Source organism: Cannabis sativa, chromosome 5, assembly GCF_029168945.1.
Source record: "Cannabis sativa cultivar Pink pepper isolate KNU-18-1 chromosome 5, ASM2916894v1, whole genome shotgun sequence".
Lineage (NCBI taxonomy): Eukaryota > Viridiplantae > Streptophyta > Magnoliopsida > Rosales > Cannabaceae > Cannabis > Cannabis sativa.
Window position 1 is genome coordinate 34830816 of NC_083605.1, and position 15602 is coordinate 34846417.

The following is a 15602-nucleotide window of genomic DNA, read 5'->3' on the forward strand; positions in this document are numbered from 1 at the left end:
TTAATTATGATTATTTATGAAAATTATTTATAGCTATTTAAATAATTTATTATACTGTTATTTATGGAATTCAGAAATGCATTGCTATGTCATTCAGTAGTTTTCATATTTTGCATTTCTGGTGCCCGGTATTTTGGAACCCGGCGTTTGGCTCAGTAGAAATCACAACTTAGTATGTTAGTAGTTTGGGACGGTTTATTAGACATTGAGAATATCGGGAATGGCCGGGAATTTAGAATTTCCCAAAATACCCCTTTAGTGTGTTTTATGTGATTTTAGTGTGGAGGGGCAAAATGGTCTTTTTGCCCCAAAGAGATTTTGTCTTTTAGTGATTTTATTATTTGAAAATAAATGTTTATTTTATATGTTTGTTGGCTGAAATAAAATGTTAATAGGTGGCTTTTATTTCATTATTCCATTTTATCAAAAAAATTACAAAGTAAAGAAAAGAAGAAAAATTTCAAAAAAACTCTCATTCTCTCTCTATTTTCGGCCAAGTCTTGGGCTGCTAGGGCTGGGTGTTTTTGCTCAAATTCTTGTGATTTTCATCTCCTCTTTGTGTAATCTAATAAAGGTTTGATCGCTTAGAACCTCTCTTTGTGTTTTCTTGTGTTTTAAGAAAGGATGGTATGATGCATGCTTGATTTTAATGTGTTCTTGCTGCTGTGAATTGAGGTTAATTTCTATGGTTTAATCTTGCTATTTTAAGTGGTTTAGAGCTTGTATATGCATGAAAATTACTTTGTTTCAAGTTTGGAAGTTCTAGCTCAAAAAAGTGATTTTTAGAAGAAAATGTTGTGAATCTGTTGTTGTGTTGTTGTTATTGTTTTTAATTGTTTTCAGAGGCTTAGTTAAGCTTGATTAAGTAGAATTAAGCCGGTTTGATTGCATGTTGTTTAGATTTGCTCAAGTTTGAGTTTAGAACTCAAAGCTTGAGCTCCAATGGTGTTTTCCATTTCTGTGCATTCTGGGTAGGTTTGATGCTTTAGAAATGTTATTTGGGATATATGGAGTAGGTCTGGAAGGTTTGAATCAATTTGGAGTTGAATTGGTTGAGATATGAATTTTTAAAATTCTGTCTGCGAGGAACCGAAATTCCGGTTGTGCATCCGGAATTCCGGATGGGCTTCGAAAATTCCCAGAACCGGAATTCTGGTTGGGCAACCGGTCTGCCGGTTGGGGAAATTTCAGAAACCCGTGTTTTCCTCATTTTTTATGTTTTAGGGGGTATTGCCATGCTTTTTATCGATAGGGAAACTTTTAGTTCCTAGTTTAAGTCCCCGGGAAGTGATTTAGCGTGTCACTTATAGTGTTGTGATTTTTATGGTTTAGGAGCACATGTCCGTAGCGCGGCTAAAGTTCCGGTCGGGTTGGCACACCTGAATTCGGAATCCAGGTAAGATTAGTATAACAGTATGCATATGTAGATTACATGTTTAGCGAGCATGTAGGAAGCCTATTAGATTACATTAGTTATGTATGTTGGCTTCGAACCATCCAACCCTGTCACGTCGGTACAGGCTGGAGTATGACCGACGGCGGAGTATGACCGGTTGGACCGATCAGTGACACTTGGTTGGTGGTTCCGTACTATTGACGTATCCCGTCGGTACGACAGCCGGAGTATGACCAGCGGCGGAGTATGACCGGTTCGACCGATCAGGAGGATATAGTAACACGTCGATACGTGGAGTATGACCGGCGGCGGAGTATGACCGGTTCGACCGATCAGGTTGTTACGTGTCAATAGTACCGTCCCTATGAACGTTCAGAACTCAGTACCATGTTGGACATGGCAATAGTGGCTCAGTACCGTGTTGGACACGGCAGTAGCGGGACTCAGTATCGTGTTGGACACGGCAGTTAGGGTTATGATCAGGGGTATGGGCGTCTGATCATGACCGGGATTATGTATGAATATTATTATGCTTTTCTTACTGAGTCTGTCGACTCACAGTTCTACGTTTATGTGTAGGTAAAGGCAAGGCTAAAGCTGATGGACCGTGAGCGAGCTTGTGAAGATTGTACATGTCGGGGCGGTTAGGCCTGGAGCGTACGATCATCGGGACAGCGAGGCTGATTTTGTAACTGGTCGTTAGACGACATTTATTTTGTGTATCAGTTAAACAGTTAAATCTTTTTGTAAATGATTTTATAATCAGGATCCCGAGTCTTTTGTAATATTGTTTTATAAGTTTAATTAAAAAGCAAAAATTTAATTAATCACGTTTTTCTATAAACCTCGTTGATTAGCAACGAGCTGCACAACATGTTTAAAAATCACGTAATACGCCTATGATAGTTAGGGTGTTACAATCTAGATGGTTATAATTCTATATTTAATTAAATACAAGAAAATACATATAGTTTAGCTTAGAATATAAAATTCTTTAAACTATGGTTTTCTTAAATTATTTCAAAATAAATAAAATTAATTATGTTGCTAATCAATTTTATTAGGTTAAACTAGTTTAATTAACCTAGTACAGTTATTCAAATCAGGCAAATGGGCCTTCACAATTGGGGTGGTTCATGTGAGGGGGTGCTGGGTTCAGTATGTCGTACCCACTACTATGGCTCCCAACTCTCACACAAGGCCCAAAAGAGAGGAATTTAACCTTAAAATGAACATCTGTTATTAATTGAATAGGCCCCAAAACTAAATGGGCCTAAATAAAATCTATCAAGAACTATGACATTTTATTTAGCAACATCAACCTATATGCATCTATAATGAAATTAAACACATAAGCTCACACAGGCACACTTTGGATGGGTCATATCATGTTGCTAGGTCATACACAGATGAAAGAAGATTGTAAATATACCTGTTACAAATTATTTAGTTGACCAAGGGAGCCATGAGTTAAAATCAGATCATGGATCTGTCAACAAGTTAACCATGGCTATTTGCAATCAAGCAATAATAGGTTTTGAAAACTTACACATAAGCTAAAACACATACTCCTGCAACAATGTTAGCTGGATAGTTGGAAGTAGGATTTATTTAATTTTAAATTAAATAATTAATTAAATAAAAAATATTTTCGAAAATTTTTAAAAAAAATTTGAAAAATTTGAAAATTTAAAAAAAAGTTTAAATTTAAAATTAAACCTACAATTTTGAAAAATTAAGTTTCAACCAACCTAAATATCATTTCAAAATTTGCTAACTACTTTTAAAATTTAAATGTTATTTTATAAATAAAAATTAAAAAAGATAAATGAATATCTTTTTCAGATTTTAAATGTAATTTAAATAAATAAAATAATAAAATTTAAAAGTTAGCAAAATATCTTACATCTTTTTAAAATTACATGATTATAGTTATCTTATTTTAAATTTAAATAAGGTCAAATTATTTAAAAAAATATATTTAATTTAAAAATTTAAAATCTGACCTTAAATTTAAAAATAATATAGACAATTAAGCAAAAAAGATAGATACTAACTATTTTTAAATTCAAATTACACTAATATCTTGAATTAAATTTAAAAAATATTAAATTAATTCATAATGATAATTAGAATTGAATTAGGAATAGTAATAGTATAAATATAGAACTACACAAAAATATCGGAAGTTAATTCCATGAAAAAGCTTGAAAAAACGAAGAAAAACGAAAAAATTGCGAGCTGTACGGACAGTTTTCGCGCGCGTGGGGCAGTGACACCATCCCGATATTTTTCGAAACTTCAAAAAATCATAACTAATTCAAATTAAATCGAAATTGAGTTCTGTAAAAAAGTAAATTGCTTAATTTTTTCCACACTATCCAATAAAAATAATTCCAGTAACAGATATTCAATTATTTTTTATGAAAATTCACAAACACCAATCAATCATCAAATAACACTCAATACAACATGATACCATCCAAAAACAAACAAACAATCGTTTTAAAGTCAGAATTTCTTGCAAGTAAATCAATTACCATGGCTTTGATACCAATTGTTGGAATTTATTTTACCAGGATCTTAGATCTACTCACAAGTATGTTTATTAGCACCCTAAATATGAACATTCTAAAACGATGAAATAAACACATATAAAGTTAAAGAAACCTTACATTGGGTGCAGCGGACTATAATGACTCCTTCCGTTCAGATATCTAGCCCTTGATTCCTTTCTGTAGCAGAGCATTATCAATATCTGAATCTGGATCTCTTTCTCTGAATCTTTGATGCTGAAACTCCTTCTCTGATGATCTTTCTTCACGATCTTCCTCACTATGATTGAGGTATCACTTGTTGTGTGTGGGCATTAATCTTACACTAAGAATTTCGAAATCTCAATGAGGAAGAGAGAGAGAGTGGGTTCGGCCAAAGATAGGGAGAGAGAAGGCTCAGTTTTTTCTGAATGAAAAAGTAGAATATTTAAGTGTAATTTTCCTGAAGCCTTCACCATCTATTTATAGCATTCCACTAGGGTTAGGTTTGAATTATTTGGCATTAAAATAATGAAAATATCAGTTTAAAAATTCAAACCAAGTGGCCGGCCATGTACAGTAATGGGCCTTACTTGGATTTTGAAGTTTTCTCAATTCTGCATCTGATTTTCTCAAAAACGCCAATTTTCAAATTCAACCATTTAAATGCCAATTCTAACTATTTAATAACTATAAATAATTATTAAATAATATTGTCATTTATCATATTTATTAACTGAACCATACAAAGTATCATAATTAACAAATATGCCCCTAAAACTCTTTCTTTACAATTTTGCCCTTACTTAGTGAAAAAATTCACAAATAGACATAGTCTAATTTGAGAATTATAATTGATTAATCAAAACCAATTACATGAGTCTTACAAGTAATATTATCTCAACTAGTGCGGGGACCATGGGTCTATATAACCGAGCTTCCAAAAAGTAGATCAAGAATTTATTACTAAAATTCACTAACATATTAATTCTTCGTTGAATCCACGTATAGAACTTAGAATTGCACTCTCAGTTATATAGAATGCTCTATATGTTCCACCATATAGAGACATCATTAGTTATCCATTGTTATAATCCTAATTTGATCACTGATCCTCTATATGAATGATCTACACTGTAAATGGATTAAATTACCGTTAAACCCTACAATGTATTTAATCCTGAAAACACTTAACCCCGTATAAATGATATTTCAGCTTATGTGAAATGATTACTCCACCATTTATTTTTGTTTGGTCAAGCTTGAAGGAGATCATCCTTTACTTACTATTCGTCAGATAGAAGCTATAGATTCCATGTTTATGCTAGCGCTCCCACTCAATTGCACTACCGTGTTCCCAAAATGTACGTATCACCCTGACCTAAAAGTAGGCTTAACTAACAAATCAAAGAACACGAATAGCCTTTCAAGATTGAGTCTAATCATAACAGGATTAAGAACATTTGATCTAGGATCAACTTGGCGATATTGACTTGAATAGATTTTACGGTAAGTTTAATTAAATCTAAGTCAAAGATCAATATCGGTCCCTTCCGATGCATACTCCATGCATCCAACCTGAGCTTTACTTTAACCAATGCTCTGGAAAGAACATAACACTTCTCCAAATGCAAGTAAACTCTGTTGTAGATTATCATATCAGTAAAACCCTATGTCTGATAAATCTAGGAAACTTTATTCACATAGTCATGTTTACTTTCCAATGTGTTGACGGCACAATAAACACGATCAAGTATCTGAAAAGGGTTTCAGATGAATTTATACATTATGTACATATAATCCTGTGAACCATGCAACATTAAATGTTATTTCTGATCTATATTAATAAGTAAATCTGATTATATTTAAATGAGTTTTATTTACGGCATAAAATCCAACACAAGATCCAAATGAGGAAGACGTAGCCTCAAGAGCAGCTGAGGGCTCCGAGGACGAAGAAGGAATTCCTGATGATGACTGCGAGGGAAACCTCGATGAGTATGCCTATAATGAAGGTAGCTATTCAGAGTTGGTGCTTCTAAGGCAAAAATCTATCGATCACGAAGCTGAGATCGAAGCCCAAAAAGCACGAAACCAAAAAATGCAAGAGGTGATTCTGGCCATGCAAAAAGCCATGGAGGCGGCTAGCATCCACGTACATCCCAAGGCAATGACTGCTGGGCCTGGCAAAGAACCAGAGGAATCCTCGCCTAGCACCCAACAGCAAAAGTCTAGGGAACCTAGCCCCATAAGGTATCCCGCTGAAGGGAACCAAAAGAAAAACCCTACCTCTACCCTAGGGCGAAATAAAAAGGCACAGGATCCGCGAAAGGTCCGCTTAGATTTCCCGATAGGGAAACGTTCGCAGAGGGGCAAGCTCCAAAAAGGGAGTCTTGGCCCTCAGGATCGAGAGGACCAAAAAAGCGTTTCCGTGCACCAGGAGCCCGGAGGTAGAGGAAGAAGAGGACAGAGATGTCCTCCCATTAATTTGAGAAATCAAATCAATGGGAATCAAGGTGACCTCTGGGATCACCTTGACCAAAAGAAATACGGGCCCGCAGTCTCCACGGGAACGTTAAATGAAGGAATCATGACGGAGCTCGCCATACTCCGAAAAGATATCGCCCGAGTCTCCCGGAGACAAAAAGGGGACGACTCCGACTCAGACTGTGAGGACGGGGAGCCACGTGCTAAGCAAATCCTGGAAGCAGAGCTCCCCAAGAATTTTAAGATGCCCGAAATGGCAGCTTATACTGGGAACTCCGATTCGAGCAACCACTTGTCGCGGTTTAACTGTGTCATGACAGTCATGAGAGTCAGCAATGACGCGAAGTGTCTGTGCTTCCCACTCACTCTAAGTGGATCCGCGGAAGAATGGTTCAAGAAGCTAGAACCAGGATCCGTGGGTTGTTGGAACAAGTTGCAGACCAACTTCCGGAGACAATTTGTCGCCGCACGAAAGGTCAACTTGGAGGTCAGTGCCTTGACTAAAATCAAGAAACTGCCCACCAAGACCTTGAAAAACTACATAAAGAGGTTCTGAGAGGAAGCCTCGAAGACCAAGAAAGTGGATGACGGACAACAGCTTGCCCTTCTCCAGGCAGGCATCCGTACAGGGACTCCCTTCTGGAACGAACTACAACAAGAGGGAGCTGCAAGCCTTCAGGACTTCCAGAAGAGAGTCCAAAAATATATCAACCTTGAAGAGGCCCAAGTAGTGGCCAATGGAGGATATTATCCCACCGGGATAGCAGGGTACATGCCCGGAGCACCGCCCTCGGGTACTGACCCGACCGCGGCTCCACTAATTAGCGGCATACAGTTCTCTGCTACTCCCGGATATAGTCAGGGCCAGGCCTTGGCACCCACATCATCCCATTTTAGAAACCCCTCAGGGATAAATGGAAAAGCTCCCTCGCACTCCGCTCCAACCGCTAGCCTAGCAGGCCCTTCCCAGGGCTCAAGGAGTAAACGATCCTCCAAAGGCAGCAACCGGATGGAGGAGAAACGCCAAAAAAGGGTGTACACTCCCCAGTACACCCAGTACACGGAGCTGACGGACTCCCAAGTGCGTGTGTACTTTGCTACTAGGGAAAATACGCACTACCGGAGACAACCTCCCTTATACAAGGACAGCTCCCGGAGGGATCCAAACAAAAGATGCGAGTACCACAACGACATTGGGCATAGCACAAACGAATGCAAGAATCTCAAGGACGAAATTGAAACCTGATCCGATTGGGCCACCTCTATGAGTGGATCAATAATCGGCTGCCCCACCTCAATCCGGGCCAGGCGACAGGGGTTGTGCCACAGGGAACACCAGGGGTGCAGTAGGAGTATTGGCTCTAGTTGCTCCCACCGGCGATGCCCAGCACATCCCCGGTCTGCCGCCCAGACCCAACGGGAGAGTAGCCATGATCTCCGGAGGACCCCATATTGGAGGAACCACCCGCAAAGAACTAAAGCAGTACGTGGGGGCCGTAAAGCACAATGAGGTTTGGGAGGTTACTTAACTCCCAGCTCAAAGGCTCCGGCTGATGGATCAGCCCATCATGTTCACGGAAGAAGACGCCAAGACGGTGCGCTTCCCTCATCATGATCCGTTGGTCATTGAGACCCCCATCGCCAATAAAGTGGTGGCCAGAGTCCTAATTGACAACGGAAGTTCCGTGAACCTACTTTTCAAGGAGGCCTTCATTGCAATAGGCCTGATGGACCGAGACCTCTCACCCAGCCATTCTCAACTCACAGGGTTTAACGGAACAACGCTTATCCCAAATGGGAAAAGTGAGGCTTCCCGTCACTTTGTGCCCGGACACCCCCTAAAGCACGTTCAAATACTGCACTTTTGTGGTGGTGGACTGCCCAACCGCTTATAACGCGATCCTCGGCCGACCGGCCCTGGTATATTTTGGCGCAGTCACATCTATTCGGCACCTGTGCTTAAAGTTCCCTACCCAGGAAGCTGGAATAGGGACGGTGAGAGGAAATCAGGGGGAGGCAAGGCAATGTTACAATGTTGCAACCCACATGCCCGTACTGATGGTCCGGGAAACTGTCGAGCCAGGAATGGCTGAAGAAGATGAGTTGGACCCCCGGGTGGGGTCCGAAAAAATTGTGGAACGATGGAGGATGTCAAGGAAATATCAGTGTGCGACCCCGACTCCACCAAAGTACTCCGGCTGGGAAAAAGCCTAGATCCGGAGGAAAAAGAAAAAAATAATAAAAACACTGAAGGGCACCATCGACATTTTTGCATGGCGCCAAGAGGACATGACCGGCATAAGTCCCCATGTCATCACCCACGTCCTCAACGTCAACCCGGACATGCCACCAGTCCAACAAAAACGACGTCCCCTCGACTCGGCAAAGGCCGAAGCCCTAGAGAAAGAGGTGGACAAGCTTCTGACGAACAACATGATCCGCGACGTATACTATCCGGAATGGCTAGCCAATTCGGTCCTGGTGCCCAAGCTGAACGGAACTTGGCGAATTTGTGTAGATTTCACCGATCTAAATAAAGCTTGTCCGAAGGACTGCTTCCCGCTGCCCAGGATCGACCAGATTGTAGATGCCACTTCCGGATTCAAATTACTATCCTTCATGGACGCCTACGCCGGGTATAACCAAATAAAGATGCACACGGCAGACCAAGAGTGCACTAGCTTCAGGACCGATAAGGGGGTATACTGCTACCTAGTCATGCCTTTCGGACTGAAGAACGCTGGAGCGACCTACCAGAGAATGGTCAACCGAATGTTCAAGGGCCTCCTAGGGAAAAACATGGAGGTATATGTGGACGATATGCTCGTAAGGTCTAAAGCATGCAATAGCCATGCAGACGACTTAGAAGAGTGTTTTGAGGTAGTCCGGATATACGGCATTGTTAGGCTAAAATTAGTCTAAGTTTCGAGTCATATTTTCGGTTAGTTTTCACTCTTTGTTTCTAGTTTTAGGGCTATTTTACGCTTGATTCTTTTGTTTCAGGTCCTTGGCTGTTTAAAGAAAGTATGTACAAGAATTGAGGACAAGTGGTGAAAGAATCGAGAAGAAAAACCAAGATTAGTGCCTCTGCCTGTTCCAGTCGCGACGGGGAATTTGCCAGTTGCGACGGGAACTGGCAGAGAGGATCTCGAAGTTTCAAAGTTTAACCCCGTCGCGATGGGGGCTTTGCCAGTCGCGACGGGGACTCAGAGACGGGATTTTTGGGCAGTTTTGTAATTTCACGAATTTTAAGGATGAGACTTGTTTTAAATAGATGGAGTTTTTGGAAATTAGGGTTGATTCAGAATTAGAACCCTAGAAACAAAGAAGGAGGCTAGAAGAGCGGCTTGTGGCAACCCAGATCAATTGCTTCAACTAGTTCTTTCTCTTCTCTTTAATTTTTCTACGCTATTTTCTGTTTCAATGTTAAATCATAAATACTTTTGATTAATATTCACTCATCTTGATTAATATTCTCTCATCTTGATTAATATTCACTTGTTTCTTTAAGTATCTTGAATTTCTTTCTTCCTTTTTAAATCATAAATACTTTTGATTTGCCAAATAGAATTATAAGTATATTTTAGTAGTAATTAGTCCAATTCCTTGAAGGATCGACCTCACTCCTCGTGAGTTTTACTACTTGAAACGATACGTACACTTGCGTGTGCTAAATATCGCAACAAGTTTTTGGCACCGTTGCCGGGGAATTGTATAAAGATTAATATTACCCAAAATTATACTAACTTCTACTTTGGTTTATTTTTCTTGCTAATTACTAATCTTTTTCTTGCAATATTTTCTTTATCTATTTCAGGAATCCTAGTGTATGCACCGTCAAGGACAAGCAGTCATATTACCAGTTGATCCTGAAATCGAGAAAACTTGTAGGAGAAACCGAAAGAACAAGAGGCAAGAAAGAGTTTCACCAACTGCTGAAACAATAGAAATCATGGCTGCTAATGTGAATGCGAATGCTACAAATAACGACAATAATGGTGGTGTCGTGGAAGATCATGCTAATGGCCGTAGCTTAAGAGATTACATTCTCCCTACTCTTACAGGAGTGCAGTCATGTATCAGGCCACCAGCAGTGGATGCGAACAACTTTGAAATCAAACCTGCCATACTTCAAATGGTGTAGTCTTCAGTTCAGTTTGGTGGCCTCCCTTCTGAAGATCCTAATCTGCATCTCTCTAACTTCATGGAACTTTGTGAAACTTTTAAAGTTAATGGAGTTAGTGATGATGCCATTCGACTGAGATTGTTCCCATTCTCGCTCAGAGAACGAGCCAAGAGTTGGTTAAACTCCTTGCCACCGAACTCTATTGCCACCTAGAATGTTCTGGCAACAAAATTCTTGTCAAAGTTCTTTCCTCCAGCAAAGTCTGCAGAGCTGAGAGGAGAAATCAACAACTTCTGCCAACAAGATAATGAATCTCTCCATGAGTCTTGGGAGAGGTTTAAGGATCTGATCAGAAAGTGCCCTCATCATGGTATAGAGAAGTGGATGCTGGTCCACAATTTCTACAACGGGTTGGTTGGTAACACTAAAACTCTGATAGATGCAGCAGCTGGTGGAGCCTTTATGAGAAAGAGTTCTAATGAGGCTTACGATCTATTGGAGGAGATGGCTCTAAACAATCAGCAGTGGCCAACTGAAAGGAGTCAAACTAAGAAAGTAGCTGGTGTGTTAGAGGTTGATGCCATTACAAAGTTGACAGCTCAGGTTGAGGCCTTGACAAAGCTAATTGCAGGGCAAGCTAAACAAGCCCAAGTTGTTTGTGAGATATGTGGAGGCAACCATCACTTTTCTGAGTGTCAAGCAGATGTGGATGATTTGCCAATGGATGAAGCAAAAGCCATTGGGAATTATTCTCAAAACAACAACAACAACTATGGGTTCAACAAAGGAGGTAACCAAAGAAACAGTGGGTTCTATCAGCAACGAAATCAAAACTAGACACAGAACCAACAGTTTAATCAGCAACAAGCCTCTGGTGGAAATTCTAGTTTGCAAATAGATTTTCTGCTACAATTCATGACTGAAACTAGATCTTCCATTAAGGACCTGCAGACTCAGATGGGCCAACTAGCAACTCAGGTAGCAACCCGTCCTCAAGGGAATTTTCCTAGCACAACTGAAGTCAATCCCAAAGAAAACTGCAAGGCAATTACCCTGAGAAGCGGTAAGAAATATGATGGGCTTGAATTGCCACAACCAGCTAATGGAGATAAGGAGATTAAAGCTCAACCAGTGCCAACCCTAACACCAACAGTAGAGAAGGCTACTGATAGCTCAGCACAACCACAACAGTCTCCACCAATCAGTATTGATCACCATGTGAAAATACACTATCCTCAAAGACTCCGAAAGACCAATCTAGACAAGCAGTTCACAAAATTCCTAGAGGTCTTTAAAAGACTACACATCAACATTCCTTTGGCTGAAGCCTTGGAACAAATGCCCCGTTATGTGAAGTTCATGAAGGAGATATTGTCTAAGAAGAGAAACATGGAGGACTATGAAACAGTGGCATTAACTGAGGAGTGTAGCGCCATTTTACAAAAGAAACTACCGCCCAAGCTTAAAGATCCGGGTAGTTTCAATATTCCATGCTCTATAGGGGGTTCGGTGGAAACTAAAGCTCTATGTGATTTGGGAGCAAGCATTAATCTAATGCCATTGTCTGTCTTCAAAAGGCTAGGATTGGGAAAAGCAAAGCCTACAACAGTGACTTTACAACTAGCAGATCGTTCTTAGACTCATCCTCGTGGGATAATTAAAGATGTACTAGTGAAGGTTGGTAAGTTTATCTTCCCTGTTGATTTCCTAATTCTTGATATGGAGGAAGATTCAACTATTCCCATTATTTTGGGAAGACCATTCTTAGCCACGGGTCGAGCATTAATAGATGTTCAAAAGGGGGAGTTAAAGTTGCGAGTGCAAGATGAAGAGGTCAGTTTTAATGTTTTTGCCCCAACCGACATTCCTACCTGTTGCAAGATTGAGATGGTGAAGGGTTCTTTTGTTAAAGCTGATAAGAAGAAAGCAAAGCCTAAAGAGCAACTTCGAACGATTCGGCGGTGTTGGAAAAGATTGATGTGTGGTAATTCTGAAAGTGAACTTACTCTTGTGCAAAACTCTGAAATTAGCAACATGGGAGGTCAATTTGACCAAGCCAAGTCCGCCATGATTCTGGCGCCACTATGAAGATCTCGGTCAACGTCTAGCAGAGCGACAATAAAGACAGCGCTATTGGGAGGCAATCCAATCTTTTATTTAATTTTACTTTATTTTTCTTTTGAATTTTTAGAAAACAATTACAAGTGCTTTGTATCATTTTAATTTGTTTCATTGCATTTAGGTTAGATTTGCATTTAATTAGTTGTAAATTAAAACCGTGAAAATCGTGAAAAAAAAAGTATAGAAACCAAGAAAAAAAGGCCATTGCTACAGTTGTCACGACGTGAAAGATTCCAGTCGCGACTTGGCATCCTACGAAAAAAAAAGGCTAGGCTACAGTAGTCGCGACTAAGGCATTGCCCGTCGCGACTGGGAAGAACACGAACAAATTTTGAAACTTTCTGCCAATTCCTGTCGCGACGGGGCAGCATGCCCGTCGCGACAGGACCCTCCTTCAGCAAAATAAAAACCCAATTCGCCCAACCCCTTCTGATGGGGGCTCAGGTAAGTCCTTCTCACCTTGAATATAATAGCACATTGGGGACAATGTGAATCTTTAGTTTGGGGGGAGGGATTTAAAAATTTTATTTTCTGCATTTTAATTTGCATTTTTTTATTTAATTTTTTGCTTTAATTTTTTGTTTTTGTTAGGAATGGCATTAAGATAAAAGATAATTGTGTGCTGCTGTTTAATGTAATGTGCTCTAAAATTGCGAAATAACTGTGTGCTTAATTCTGTTAACTCTTTGGATTAGTTTGGATGCTTATATAACATGTGTAAGAATGCAATTTGATGATCTGTGAAATATGTTATAATTATTTTACTATGGTTTGTGGTAAGATTGACTGAATAGTTTAGAACTTGCATGTCTTATTCTTTTGAGGCGAAATCCTTGACAACATTCAGTAGGAATATGATTTAGGCATTTGTTGGATAGTTTGAGCCTTTCAAGCCTACCATGAAATGATTATCCTTAGTTAACCCTCTTGAGCCTAAACTTGTTTTGTTCTTCACCTGTTGAACCGAAATATGTATCCACACTGTTAAATTTTGTCCTCACTATTTTATCAATGATATCATAAGCTATATAATTAGTTTGGGGGAGCAAAATGCATGGTGTGAGAGAAGATAGAAAAAAAACGTGCAAGATTGAGAAAAAAAAATATAAGTTGTAAGATCAATATCATTGAATAAAAAAAAAATATTGAAAAAAAAACTTGATTCAAGAAATATAATAAAATTCAGTGATGTTGAGAAAAAGAAAGAAAATAATTTTTCTCAATCATGGTTAGTTGTGGAAAACTTTGGGAAATTTGAAATTAGAAGAAGCTTGTGGGTTATTTTTGTGCTTATGATATCTTTAGCCAAAATTGTTTTTCATTTTCCAAATATCTAAGCCATACTTTATAAACCTCAAAAAGCCCTATTGATTCTGAAAGGATATTGTCAACATTAGTGGAGAGAGATAAGCATGCAAGCATATGAGTTATCGGGTAGTGGAATGGTTGGAAAGAGTAAAACCATTATAACACTGTTTCGATTGTGAAGTCATCTTGTGTTTGTGCAGTATGTGATAAACTGAGCATCGAAATTAATTGTTAGAGTTGGTGGAATTTAAATTCTAGTTTGGGCAATGAAAGAGAACAGCACATGAGCAGTAGTATTGTGATTATCTGATAGCGTAGTAAGTAGATTAGTAGTTAGTAGTATTTATCTTACTCGAGGGCGAGTAAGAATCTAGTTTGGGGGAATTTGTTAGGCTAAAATTAGTCTAAGTTTTGGGTCGTATTTTCGGTTAGTTTTCACTCTTTGTTTCTAGTTTTAGGGTTATTTTACGCTTGATTCTTTTGTTTCAGGTCCTTGGCTGTTTAAAAAGTATGTACAAGAATTGAGGACAAGTGGGGAAAGATCGAGAAGAAAAACCAAGATTGGTGTCTCTGCCTGTTCTAGTCGCGACGGGGAATTTTCCAGTCGCGACGGGAACTGGCAGAGAGGATCTCGAAGTTTCAAAGTTTAACCCCGTCGCGACGGGGACCCAGAGACGGGATTTTTGGGCAGTTTTGTAATTTCAAGAATTTTAAGGATGAGACTTGGTTTGAATAGATGGACTTCGTGGAAATTAGGTTTGATTCAGAATTAGAACCCTAGAAACAAAGAAGGAGGCTAGAAGAGCGGCTTGTGGCGACCCGGATCAATTGCTTCAACTAGTTCTTTCTCTTCTCTTTAATTTTTCTATGCTATTTTCTGTTTCAATGTTAATTATGGATTTGATTATGGATGTTTTGAACTAAACTCCTATTTAGGGAGAATGATGAATGTTGTTTAAGTTTTTCCTAGTTAATGAATAATTGCCATTCCTCCATCTTGATTGTGAACACTATTCATATTTGTGTTTAATTTCCATGTGCAAGATTGATCACCTTTTACATGTTTTATGATCTCAATTCGAAATCTGAAAAGTGAGAATTGAGAATGCTAAAATTGGATAGTCTAGGTTTTGATGTGAAACGAAAGTATTTACATAGCGTTTGTGACATTTAGATTATTGCTTAATGCTGATTTCATGTTAGTTTAATTAAGAGATTAATTAGAGAGCATGAGATTTAGAACCTAGAAGATCTGAAAAAAGCTAGGTTAATTTATAATATGTCATTCACTTCAAGAGAAGGATATCAATTAGACATTAACATTGGTAACTTAACAATAGGATTCGTCTCCCTATTCTCTCATCTTGATTATTATTCACTTGTTTCTTTAAGTTTCTTGAATTTCTTTCTTCCTTTTTAAATCATAAATACTTTTTATTTGCCAAATAGAATTATAAGTATAGTTTATTAGTAATTAGTCCAATTCCCTGTGGGATCGACCTCACTCCTCGTGAGTTTTACTACTTGAAACGATACGTACACTTGCGTGTGCTAAATATCGCAACAGGCATGAAGCTCAACCCAAAGAAATGCACCTTTGGGGTCAAATCAGGAAAATTTTTGGGCTTCA

At 39.0% G+C, this 15602-nt stretch overlaps 1 non-coding gene across 1 annotated transcript; it reads right to left on the reverse strand.

Moving 5' to 3' along the window:
- Positions 1–10810: 10810 nt before the first annotated feature.
- Positions 10811–10917, reverse strand: LOC133038613 (small nucleolar RNA R71). The gene has a single exon (XR_009688112.1). It is a non-coding gene; the product is annotated as a small nucleolar RNA R71 (small nucleolar RNA).
- Positions 10918–15602: the final 4685 nt, after the last annotated feature.